At 38.4% G+C, this 13,804-nt stretch overlaps 2 long non-coding RNA genes across 5 annotated transcripts in view; one reads left to right on the top strand and one right to left on the bottom strand.

The window, feature by feature from the left end:
- Nucleotides 1-13,804, top strand: part of LOC135324782 (uncharacterized) — a 142,931-nt gene that overhangs the window by 24,300 nt on the left and 104,827 nt on the right. The window lies entirely within an intron of this gene.
- Nucleotides 603-12,821, bottom strand: LOC112983598 (uncharacterized). The gene is made up of 3 exons (XR_003259264.2): nucleotides 12,603-12,821; nucleotides 2,548-2,657; nucleotides 603-1,697 (listed from the first exon to the last, which is right to left on the bottom strand). It is a non-coding gene; the product is annotated as an uncharacterized LOC112983598 (long non-coding RNA).

Below are 13,804 nucleotides of genomic sequence, written 5' to 3'. Positions count from 1 at the left end.
TCATTAAAGGTCACAGTTTCATGTGATATGAGCCAAGGCTAAGTGAAGAGCGTGCAAAAGGGTTTTTTCATTGCTGACTGAATTTTTCAAAATAATTGTCCACTTCCGCTGAGTTGTTGCTGTGTGGAGCACTTTTCCATGACAAGCCTTAATTTAATTACATTGTTCAAACTATTCAAGTCTATTAAACATAGATTCTTTGCCAAATAAGGATGCTGATGTTGCATATAAAATCATTGGATAGTTTCAGTATCAGAAAAGCATTTCTGAGTTTCTTGGAGTAAGTCTATTCACAGATTTTTCAACCATGGAAATTGAACTGCAGAAGCCAACATATTTCATAAGGGCTGGTAGAAAATAAAGCCCATCCCGTATTTTCTTTTTTAAAATGGGGAGAAATGGAGAGAGAAGAAACAGAGGTTTTGTTCCAAATCACAAAACTAATCAAGAATGGGAAGAATCATTAACAGTACATGTGTCCTGAATCCCGGGATCTGAAAAGATTAAGCAGTGAAGAAAGAGTACTGGAATGGGTGAGATATTTCTCAGAAAGGACCAAGGGATTTTTGATGTGTACACTTTCAGCAGTCCCAGTTGCAGGACCAGCACCAGCACAGTTATCCATCTTGGCTGTGTCTCACAGCAACCTATATGGATTTACCTACCTAGATAATAGGAAAAACTTTGAAAAATGTGTTTCCCAGATGACTCCTCCCATTGGTTAAAGATTTCTACTCAAATTGGGACATTATAGAAAAATTCTACAAGATCCCCAAAGAATCATATGAACAAAAAGGTTGTATTTATACAGCAGCCAGTCATGGGGTACATCCTATTCTATCAGGCAGAGCCCAGCTGGTGGTAACCCCAGCATCCATGACAGTCGGACTGGCATGGTGCAGGTCCTGGTGCCTGGCATTCAAACTGAAACAGTTCACAACACAGCAAGTAGTCTGGTCAGTGAGACATACAGTCATGAGCATTTTCCCTTGCAGCTGTCCGTACTGGCTTACAGTGTTACAGGACTGCAGAGTCCTTTTGAAATCTCTGTCCTCACATTCAAATCTCTGCATTGGCTCAAGCACATATGAAACCATATTTTGCCTTCAAGACAATGATCTCCCACAGTGCAAAATGGATCAAAGTGAAACTCTCATACAGTCAGAGAGAATGTAATCTTGGACAATATTTCTGTTTACCTTCAAACCAGGCATAGCTAGGAAAATATTCTTAAAGCTTATATTCCTATACGAAATTATAAACCAATGTGGGCTGAGCACTGTGCTAAAATTTAGTTCAGTTTTATAGACAAGTATTATAACAACTTCTTCAAAATAAGTATTTTTGAAGTCTTCAGAGGCATTTAGATGAATCACGGCTCAGATTTTTATGACTTTGGAAAACACAAAGTATGAAATAGAACCTAAAAAAAAACTTTTAGAAAAACATTCCCACAACTATAATCTCACACATTTCTCAGAGAATTGGTAGGTCTTCTTGTCACTTCAATATATTAAAGTCCAAAATAAGGTGAGTCACCGTAAGCGAATTGGGTGCTGAATTCTTCAACTTCATTTGCAGCAGTAGAACAATGCAACTCGTTCATTGAATACTGCTGTTTCCCCACTGCTGATTGTCGATAAATGGCTCAAACCCCAACGTGTCCTCTGAGATCCATCATTTATGACAGATAAGCACTATAGAAAAAAACAGAAAATAAGAAGTGGAATTTTAGACACGTTTATTATATTCATTTGTGATGGTATATTCTAACATGCTGTATATCAACTTGGAAATCATTTTTGGCAAATTGGCTGTTACTCAATTGTTCAATAGATTTTATTTTATCTCTCACAATTAAGTAGCATATTATGACATTCACAAGAAGTAGGATGCGTTTGCCAAGGAGCAATCAAACACTAAATTGCAGCCTTTCTTGGGTCGTGTTTTGGAAGGGCGTTTCTGCTGGAGGAGTAGATTTGGCATTGTTTTGAGAGATCCACGGTAACGTGAAAAATCTGGCTCGTGGAATCATGGTGCTTGCTTGCTTAATGCCTAGTATGAGCTCCTAGCAGTACTTTAAAAATAGCAGGACTTGGCTTTATATATGGAAATACAAATTGCCATGATGGAGGGAAATCTTTCTGCGTTGGCGGGGTTATTTTGAATAGATTCTTTTATTAGTCTTTTTTATCGCAGCATGAACCTCAAAAGGCGTTGGCCTTTTATTTTATTTTAGGGAGAGGAACTGAAATGTAAATGGTGATACCATCTAAAACTGCTGCAAGCTTTCTGCTAAACTGAGGCCAAAACTGCATATGCAGGGTTCTAAAGTTAGATATATACATTCTCTTCTCTCTTTTGGCACTTTGGTAAGTGTACTGAACATTCAAAGTGCTGAGAGCCTCCAGATTGCACAAAGATAATGGAAGCTGCGTTTCTGAACATCAACACTTGCATGCCAAAATGTGGCTGTCCTGTTCTGGCTGTCTGTAAACAGACAACTAAGGTAAACGATCTCTTGGCAGTACCTGAAAATAAACTTACTTTGCTGACAGAAGCATTCAGCTGTGCTCAGGTAATCAGTTGCCTATATTGCACATGTCTGAGTCCGGTAGGCATGGTTTTAAATTCAGGTTTTCTCACAGTGTTAGAGCCTGAAAAATAAAAGGAGCTTAAACTCTGTTGTTGGAAAGTAAATTATATTGCCTTTTAATCTCAGAAAATTCTTAGTGTAGTAAAACCCCTATATAAATTTTCTAAACTCTAAAAATAACCAACTGCTACTTACTGTAAGAAACATGAAATGATTTATTACAGATCTAGCACCCTTACAATATGTTGAACTAGTTAGTTATAAAACATCAGCCTCCTCTAAGACAAAAGAGGCATAATCTGGCTATATTTATCATTGAGAATGTAGTTCAAATGTATTTCTATCAGATGAGGGTGTCAAAGAACTGCAACAATACCCTGGCATCTTATGTTTGCTATTAAGCTCTGCAGAGTAAACATTCGGGTAGTGACAAGAGAAATCAAGCTGTTCTACCACAGAATGCCCTAGCTTTAAAACAAAAAGGCATTTCACTAATTTAGCAAGTCATCAGTTTTGTTTCCATGCTTTGGAAAGCTCTGGGGAAGAAATACCCAAATCACCTGATTTCATATTTAGAAAAGCTCCCAGGCATGGAAAGTGACTCTTTTTGCCATCAGTTTCCTGTTTTGTGATCTATGTCAGCTAAGTCACAGATACATTTTACCTCAATCCTCTGAATAAACATTCTCTGAACACTTAGAGAGAAGAGACACCACAGAGGAGAACACGAGTGTTCGCATGTGGGGGTAGTGAAGAGTTGCATATATAGCCAGTAAGGGGTATGTACAGTGTCTAGTTTATAGGACCGAGTAACAAGAGGATCCCTTCATTTCCTGAGTAGGTAATAGAGATTCAAGTGGTCTCCATTAGGTGACTCAAGTAGATCTGAGCCTTCTAGACAAATTGGTGACTTCTCATTGACCCTACATGAGAAACTGATAGCCACATCCCTTCTCCACTCCATTCAAAGTTTTTGGCGGGACTGCTGAATATTCCCAGTTTTAAATGTCTTCCAGAGATGTCATATACATCCCTTTAGAGCATTTTGATAAAGATACATAGGAGATACTTTGGGGTGGGATTGGAAATTCATTAATTTAAAGCTAAAACCTCCAAGCAAAATATGAATAGACCAGTTTAGTATGTGTATCCTAGGCAACATCCTTCATGGCTGTATCTGTACGGTGCTGCAGGCTTAAGACAATTGTAGTTATGTCCACAAAAAAGACAGAAAAAAGCAAATGATATTTTCATTGGTACTTCTTTTTACAAGCAGCTTTTCCTTATCATCTCACCACTACTAAGTTTCATACAAATATTATTTTTTAAAAAATATTATAATGTGTAAGACTTCATATGAGCTATGTACATGCTGAGAAAATAGGCATTAAAAGTAACCTTTGACTTTTTCAAAACAGTTCTTTCATTACATCTTAACAACCTAATAAATTACGGTCTATCAGGGAATTGCATTTTGGCTTGGAAACAATGACCTTACACACCATTCTACATAAATTAAGACTGAGAATAGTTTTCAAATCTAGTCTTCTGCTGTGCCCAATTTATACCTCTGATCAGGAGATAACAATGCAGTCATTTCAGGCAAGCACAAGAGAATAGTGGAAAGTCTCTGCTTGGTTCAAGGCAATAGTAACAAATTGTAGTACTAAGTAAAGCAGGACATTTGAAAATTGAATGTGTAATATTGCTCCTGAGGCATATCTGAATCAGGACAAATTCTAAGAGCAGCAGAAGTAGAAGGGCGTAAGTAAAAAATATAAGCTATGAAAAAACATAAGAGTTTCTCTGATATATGTGATAGACGATAGCAGGATTGTGTGTATTGTATGTTCTGCTTGAAGTGGGTGGCTGGCCAGAAGACTGTAAAGTCCCTCAGCTATGAGCTCCTTTCCCAACTGCTGCAGAGCATACTCCTGTTGAGCGGGTGGGGAGGGAGAACCTACTAGAGTTCAGAGCATAAGGGACATTATCCACAGGGACCCTGCAGTTTATAGACTGAATGTAGTCTGAAACTATGAGTTCATTCTGCCAAAATGTAGGATAAGAGCAAATTACACAACAAAAGGATCATTTTCTGCTATCTCCCCAGAGTAGATTCTGGCACCTTTGTTTTATGGAATTCCTGTTTGTTTTCATAACATAATGCCCATGTTCCCGTACAACCCATTGTAGAGGATCCAGGGAATGATAAAACTTTGTTGTTCCCATAGTGGTGTCTCCACAAAATGGGTCTTCACTGCAGTAGAAATGTTAATGCATTGTGTGTGCTGTAGTGTCCTGAAAGATTTCTTCATTAAGCTGTGCTTTAGTAAGATAACATTGATAGCAATAAAACTCATTAGAAATGTTCCTATGTACCACAGAAGGCGAAACATAGGCATTCTGAAGATGTCTCCATATTGTTCCCAGAACAGTACCCCAGATATTAGAAGATCAACAGTAAATATATCATCTTCATATCACTTGTTGTGGGCATCTCAGTAGTTATGATCAGAAAACACACATAATATTCCAAAACATTCTGATTTTGGGTATATTTCTGCTGCTTTGTCTTAGCATCTAATCAACTTATATCACATAATATTTGAGCTATGATGCTAACCTTCATATTATGAGGGGGAACATGGAAAACAGTATCTATTCGTGTTAGAGAATGTACAGGAGTGTAGTTCCCTATTTCCCATTGCCAATCCGCACCACTGCCCAGGAGAAGCTAATTAGAGAAATCTAATACGCAAAGGTGATGTCAGAAGTTGATGACCAATAGTCTCATACACTGTAGAGAGATCCTGTAGGACAAAGCTAGAATATCTTTCCTTTGCCTTTAGAAAAGAGCAACAAGAGCAGCTTTTGTATGTCCAGAAGCACGTTTGGATCGAGAGTTTAAAAGCCGAAAGCTGGAACTGCTTTTGTTAACTCCTCCAAGTTCAGGTTCATGAAAGGGATGTTCCAGTTGTTTGCAGGGCCTTCACTATCCAGCATTGGATGAATTTAGGACTGTTTTTTTTTTTTTTTTTCTTTTTGTAATGTTCTGTCATTTCTGGAGTGTCTTTGGAGCACATAGCTAGTTCTGAACCAAAGGGAACAGGAAATACATTATTCTTGGATACAGTAGTTTATATATAGCCTGCTTAGTACTTATATTCCTTTGTACAGTATATGTTCCATCTTGCAGTCTAGGACGTTGTTGTATACCATCTATCAAGATAGCACTAAAAGTCTGCTTCACAGCTTAGAGTAATTTTAGGTTTTGGACTGTTATTATACATTGACAAGCTGCTAGATGTCAGATGTCTTTTTTGTAGAAACAGTTGTCCCCTAAGGGACAATTTAAAGAAGCTATCTGGAAGAAAATATGAGTGCATTACCGTGTTCATCTAAAGGCATTCTGAGTTTTCCACTTGCCAGTGATTATGATCAAAGAAAAACTGGAGTACAAGTTACTAGTTGCCAGGTCTTGTATAAAGCTGAATTTTGAAGATAATTTCTTGTCTTTGATTGAAATGATTCTTCTGAAAGTGAGTCCTAAAGCTTATTTTTTCAACTAACTCAACCCGACTGTTCAACTAACATACCTGACTGGAAGCAAAAGTTCAAATTCTGTTGTCATTAAGAAATATAATCACTGAAACATGCAAATGTGCTAACTGATTGCTAACAAATCTGTAGCAGTTTTGCTCCGTTAAGGACCGAATTGTTTATTATAATCTATTAGGTAGCCACCATAATCACTGCGTACCTCCTCCTATCACACTGCTGTCTTTACTGCTTTGATAAAATCAGTTCACAAGTGGAAAGAAGCTGGGTGAACTGAGCCTGAGCAAATTATATAATGTTGGTGAGCAGGGAAATTATTAATAAAAATTTGCAGCTACATGGCTATATCCTTTTGTGGAAATACTTGCCCCTATTTGGTCTGTTCAGCCTAGAGTTTACAGCTTCTCTGGGATTATTGCAAGGACACCAAGACCTTGTGTAGGTGTGTTAATGAGAAAAGCAATCTGGCATCTTTCCTTGATTAGATGATGACCCATCTTGGCTTCTTGGCTGTCGGTGACCCTTCCTCACTTATTCTAGTTTACATTACATCTTTGCTACATTATGGCAGTTGTGATATACTTCAGTAAGGGCCTATAGCTTCCAGTAAGAAGCTTCATCTAATCAAGAAAACTTGTAGCCTGTTTCCTCAAAAATGGAATAATGGACTGTAGATTCTGTGTTTATAGCTGTGTTACTAGAAAAATAGACTTACCTGCTTGGTCCTCAAGGAAAGGCATATTTATTAAACTCTATCAGATGAACAAATTGTCGCTGGAAAATTTTGTTAATACCATCTAAGTACTTGCTGGGATTATGTGTTGAAAAAAAATTAGATTAAACAGTGTGGGCATGATCCCAACCCAGTCAGTAGGAAGCTCTGCATAAAACTCAGTGTGCTGGTATTAAGTTCATGGTTTGACCTTTCTGGAATAACGCCCAAAAGTCTGGGTACTTGTTCAGAATACAATGACCTTCAAAACTGTCCTGTCACACTGAGGACAGGCCTTTCTTTCTGTGGTATGCTGTGACTTCTTGGTTCTAGTTCAAAAAGCAAGTTGAAGGGCTAAGTAGAAAAACTTCAAAAAAGACCATGATAAATGTCATCTAAAGTTGTTTTTAGGTGACTTTGACCTGAAATTTTCATTCTAGGTTCAGAGGTAAAGCTTAAAAGCTTTTGCAGCGATTTTTATTTTGTGTGACCTCTCACACCCAATCTTACATCTGCTTCATTGTTACTCCTGGTGTTTGAAAATATTTCCATGAAAGAACGTGCTCAACAACCTCACTGTCTATCTCTTATATCGTTCGTAAGAGTCTTCTTTATCATAGTAAAAACGTGACAAAAGTTAAAATGTTGCAGTGCTGTGAATTTTGTTTGTTATGCTGGCCAATATCATTTCAGTGATTCTTGTGCTCTCCTATTCATTTGTGTTCACCTGTGTGCCTGTTGGCTTGTACACAGCTCGCATGTGTCTGGAGTAGCGGCTATTTGTTCTGTGCAGTGCCTGGGACACAGGGTCCTGTAACTCCAGGGGCTGTGCTCAGGCTGGTGATTTCAGCTTGCAGAGCTGCTTCCCAGCTCCTAGGTTGAGACACACATGCCAACTGCATTCTTACTTTCTTTCAGGACAAAATCCAAGAATAAACTAGCCATCACCACCTCTCCCTAGTTTTCCAGTTTTCACACAAAGGAAAATCACAGAATCATAGGGCAACCTCTGGGGTCCATCTGGTCTCATCACTTGCTCAGAGCAAGGCCAGCTTCAAAGTCAGATCTGGTTGCTCAGGGCCTTTTCTAATAAAGTTCTGAGTAAGTCCAAGGATGGAGATCCCACAATCTCTCTGGGCCCCCGTTCCCACATTTAACCACCCTCAATGAAGAATTTGTTTTCAAATATGCCCAGTTAGAACTTTCCATGTTACAGCTTGTGTCCGTCACTTCCTGTCCTTTCACTGTGCACATGTGAGAAGAGTCTGTCTCCGCGTTCTCTGTAATCACCAGTTAGGTAGCTGAGGACACTGATTAGGTTAGTTCAGGCAGAGCAAACTCAGCTCTCTCAGCCTTTTCTTGTGCATCAGATGGGGGAGCATGGGGTGCATTGCAAAAGGTACATGTGCAGGTAATGGGGGGACAGAGCCTTTGGACACATGACATAATATATCAAAATGTCAATCTAGTTGCAGTCTTAACTTAATACAAATAATAATGCCATGGTGACAGTAGTTTATAAAACTCCAACTCCTCCTTACCTTTTACACACATAGGATCACTGTGATTGTCTGTGCAAGTAAAGATTTTTCTGAGAGTAAACATGAGCAAATAACATAGTGAGTGTCTGTGTATAAATGATCTATAATAGCACAACTGCCTCTGTGTTTTATAACATCCCTCTCCATGCTGAATCCATAGCAGATGTGAATCTCCTGGAGCCAAGGCTCTACCCAAGCCAGGCCAGCTGGTACTGTGAACTCTGGAGATTCCCAGCCCTGTTCCTAGTGTGTTGGCCATGATGGCAACCATCAAAAAGCATGGTGGTGACTTTGGGAACCAGAAAACCTCAGAAAAAAGAATGAGAGGTGAGATTCTTTGCATAGGAATTGAGTCTAAGGGTTACTTGTATGCAAGAAATGGTGAATTAAATTTCTTGATGTAGGCTGTAGGGAAGTCCTTGTTTACTTGGATTTTGCATGTTGGATTGGATTTAGCGCTTAGATACTGGAACACTGTAACATATTTTTTTTGATCCTGTACACTGAGAACTGCCAAAACAAAGAAAAGCTATCAGAAAGTGCTAGTACTGCTAACAATGCACTTTATGTGCTATAAGTGATAGCAAAATCAAACAACAAAAAATGTAAACATCTTAGAATTTAGCCCAATATATTTTTTTTTGTCTCTTCAATGATTAAGAAGCTTTATACTTTTAGGGAAAAGTAGAACATATTTCTTAATGGAGAAATGTTCAATCTGTCAACCTTTTTTTGACATTTTCTTTTGCATTCTTGTAAGAGGTGAGACTTCTCTGATACCACCTATGTTTTGAGAAGCAGCGGGTACTAAATACCAGCTCTATGTTAAAAGTAATATGTTAGGAAATTGAGATAGGCAACATAATTTTTGTTTGATTCTCCTTAAAATTGAAAAAAATCTAAATGATGTAAATGTGAATTTAAACTGAACAAACCAACCTTAAAAAAACTGTTTTCAAGAAACGCTCCCCCCACCCTCCTTCCACCAAACTCAAACAAGTTATTTACATTTGAGCTAATGTGTTATGTCAGGCTCTGGTCCAATGTAAACACAGTCAAATTAGAAGCCTTCAGTAAGGGGATTAATTACTGAAGCCCCTTCAGTCAGGTATCTGACTGACACAGCTAGATATCATAATTAACTCTCAGGCATTATATAACATCAAAAGAAATATCTGGATTCTTCAGCAAAGGCTTTGTTTAAAATATGTGTTATATATATATTTAGTACAATCTTTTATCACTTCTCACAAGCAGTACTTTGGCTTTGGAGGAATATTTGGCAGGATGTTTTATTGGTTTAAATGTGTACACAACTGATATAAATTGCTATAATAAATATGCCATCATTGCCCTTTGGGTATGGGGGAAAGAACCAGTATCTAAGTTTTTCTGTTGTGTTATACAAAAAAGTTGGATAATCACGAATGAATGTTGGAATATTTTGCAATATTGGTATGATGGGTTTCAGTATTGTGCCACCTTGCATGCTTAGGCTCCCTTCAATGGCTTTAGTGAAAGTTTGATACTTGAGGACTACAGGGAAGACCGCCTTCATTTTTCCCCCTCCCTACTTTCCTATCATGCAACAGGCATTTTAGATATTAATGCACGTGCTGGAGGTGCTGCCCTGAGAGCTGCTGAGCTCTCTGGACTTGTTTCAGCCACATGCATACAGTTAAGCTGAGGAGAAGGCTCACTGACTTCAGCTTAACTCTCCTGAGGAGTTAAGCCCCCAGAGCTCAGACAACTCAGACAAATAAAAACTTGAATAAAATGGTTACGAGAAAGGACAGGAGCGATCAGCAAAAAAAATTCAAGTGGGGGAGAAGAAATAAGCTGAGGCTTGACTGATGTAGAGCAGGACAGAATGTAGCTGTCATCCAATAAGGGATAGATTTTAGGGAGGGACCAGGACATGTATCGGAACATCCATATGATGCGAATTGCCAGTGTAAATGTGAAAAGGCTGAGAGCTGAATACAGGAAGCTTGTATTTGTGACAAAGTACAAATATCCAGACTGGTAGGAAGGGAAGCAGATTGACAGCTGCTTCTGTAACACATCAAAAAAATAGATGTAATTAGAAATATAGCTCAGTTGCTAGATAATAACAGTTTCGGAATAAGGAGAGTGGCTATTGCTAGAGAATCAACACTGATTAAACTAGGCCTCAGTCTGTTTTATTACCACATGCTTGTGGCAAAGCTATGTTGCACTCCTCTTTAGTAGACAACTCACCTTTTATCTGCATTTTGTTTAGAAAGACTATGCTGAAAAGGAAAGTATATTTATAACTGTATTTCCATACAATAAAATTTACTGCAGATTTTAACGAGAATAAAACTTGACCTAGCTACCCTGGTATTTAGGACACAGTTGATTCTTGGGGCGTTGGCTCAGTTGTTTCATTGAGGAAGAGGTTATATGCAAGACTGGATGTGTATGTTAGGTATGGTAAACAGTCACACAAGTATTAATACCAGCTATATTCTCATGCAACTGAACAGTCAGCTTGTTCAGATAGTTCAAGTGTCTGAAAAGTAGCCCAACAACAATAAAGAAGGAATAAATCAACACCTTAACTTGACTTATGTTGCAACTGCATGAATGCTGTTACTGGTACATGGCAAGGGTGTGACCATATGGCAGCCCAGGGTTAGCTTGGCTTAAACTACTCTGTAGTGGCAACAGCTTCAGTGACAAAACATGTGGTCTTAAATAACAGATACTCATACCACCCAAGCCATCTGCAGGGATAAAAAGTTGGATTTCATTAATGTAGAAATGTATTTAGATTTGCATTGAATTAATAGTGCACAGCAGTTGTAGAAGAATGTATATCATGCCTTGTAATTGACACAAGACATTCAAGAGACAATGTAAAGATTCCCTAATGCGATGCTTTCTCATGAAAGCTTACAACTCAAGGTGGCTGGAAACCAGAACTTCCATTTTGTGGATAATTCAGACAGTACAAAAATATTTGTTCCAATCAAAATTGGAACAGAAAGTAAAGATTTCCAGTGAAGCAAAACCTTTTGAACATCAAAATTTATGACTCATGGAATGTTTGATTTTGAGAGTGTCAGATTTCTAAGTGGCTGATGACGATGCTGAACCATGAAGATAGCTTATATGACATGAATTTTTTACAATATTAACACAATGTAATTGTGTTATAATTGTGTAAACAATCAATAGTCAATTTGAAATACTAACTAATATATTAGTGAGACTAATATATTTTTCTTTATGGAAACAGCAATGTTATTGTGGTATGATTTCATCAAAAGCATCAATCAGTATATTCTGGGGAAATGTTTCATTTTCAGTGAAACTGCACTTTCCCATAGGAAAAAATGTTTCACTGAATTTTTGACCATCTGTACATAGTAAAAAGCGGTTGGAGCATTCACTAGCAACAAATGCTGCCAGAAGGTGCAATACTCCAAAGCAGGTTATTGGATTGTCTTTTAGCAGATGTTGTATTGTTACCTTTTACCACTTGTGTTAGGTAACAGCTCTTTCAATTATATCGTATGGTAAGGTTGTGGATCTCTGTATGAAAGTTAAGAAAACAACAAATTGCTGGTCTACCTTTCAAAATTCAAGTAATTTTTTTATTTCAAAACTGGGAATACATAAATGGCCATTCAGAAACATATCAGATCATGAGCCAGAATACCACTTGAATGTCAAGAGAAAAATGGAGAAAAGACATCAAGTGACTGTGTTAGCAAAGCCAGTCTCATGAAGCCCCAGACACATGTGTTATCTAGTCCTTCCAAAACATTTTAATTTTTACCTTAAAGCTAGTGAGAATGGGGAGCTGTTTCAGAACGTCAGCCAGAGTGCTATGTTCCCATCTGGGCTTTGTTCTTCAAAAAAATATGTGAACAAGCTGGAGACCCCCAAGGAGATCACCCTTGTTTCATCTGAGGTATGGAAAACCTGAGATATGAGGAAAAATTGAAGGAATTGGGATTTTTTAGTCTAGGGAAGAGAAGAATGACAGAAAATATAATAAATGGTCTGAAATATGTAAAAGATCACTGGGGAAAAAAAAAAGAAACAAACTGTTCCATATGGCCCTGGGGACCTGGTTAGATGTGATAGGCCTAAACTGCTGCAAAGGAGATTCAGATTACTCACTGGAAAAAACTTTTGAAGAACAAGTAGAGCAAAGCATTACCTGGGGAGACTGCAGAGATTCTGTGATCAAAGGTTTATAAGAACAGGTTAGATGAACATCTCAAAAGAGGCTGTGGAGAGGACCAGGTGCTCTCTGCAGGACCCTTCAGTTCCTTGTCTCCTTCCCACAGTTCTGTGATTCTAAACACTCCAGTTTCTCTCTGACCATGTTCACCACTCACGTGTTAAGACTGTACATCACACCTCATATGTCTCTTGATACTAGACAAGCAGTAGATTTTTATACCAACATCACCTTGTAGCTTAAATAGATCTTTTGCTTCCCAACTGTTACTCTTTCTTCCTCCTCTGATTTTACAGAGTGCAATTATATTCACCCTCTGAGCAAAAATTATGCTAAGTAAACAAGCTGAGGTCTTTGAGTTCAGATAAGCAAAGCAGAGCAAAGAACAGACATCTGTAAGCTGAAACAGATTTGTTGAAATGGTGTAAATACGACAATAGCGCTGGTACCCTAGCTTGCTGAGGAAAACACAGGTTGTTAACTGAAGTACAGTACTTAGCATTGGATCTTGCTAGTACCTCTGCCTGCTGTTGCAGTGTGGATGTACCAGAACAGTCAAGGAACTGCTGCATGATGCTCCATTGTATGCTGTATATGTGCAACGAGAGGCTTTTCATTCCCCTCAAGATCTTATTTGCTTACCTAACGCAGCTAGTCCAGGTTTGTTACATCCTTCTTGAATGTAGTGACCAAAGCTGCCTGATACTATACGTGTGGCCTCATGAGTGTCTTGTCCAAAGCCACGAGCATCTCACTGTCTTTACTGGGCCTCTTCTGAGGCAGCCCAATCACATTTGTCTTCTTGCTGGTTACTTCACACAGGGATGGCGTCTTATAATTTAGGGACTGACTATTGCACCAAAGCCTCCTTCTTTCTTCTTTCTCCTTCTCTGCTCTGAATCTATAACTTCAGTCTCCTAGAAAAAGAAGATAAGATCCAGTCAGAGACAGAGATTTTGATGCAGAGATTGGCTTTTAAGGGTACATGAAAGAAAGGTATCTGGACATGAAAAGACTGAGGATATGAGAGAGTAAATCAAAGCACAAGGTTGCTAGATGAGATACTGGGCAAAGATAATGTCACCTTGCACATAGCAGCAGCAGCAGCTGAAGCAGGAGCATCAGGACTGAGAAGTTTTGAGTATGGTTGTAGTTAATGTACACCTGCAACATCCACG

This window comes from Dromaius novaehollandiae, chromosome Z, assembly GCF_036370855.1.
Source record: "Dromaius novaehollandiae isolate bDroNov1 chromosome Z, bDroNov1.hap1, whole genome shotgun sequence".
In the NCBI taxonomy this organism is placed as follows: domain Eukaryota; kingdom Metazoa; phylum Chordata; class Aves; order Casuariiformes; family Dromaiidae; genus Dromaius; species Dromaius novaehollandiae.
The sequence above is the reverse complement of the archived record's forward strand: the minus strand, read 5'-3'. Positions and strand labels throughout refer to the sequence as shown.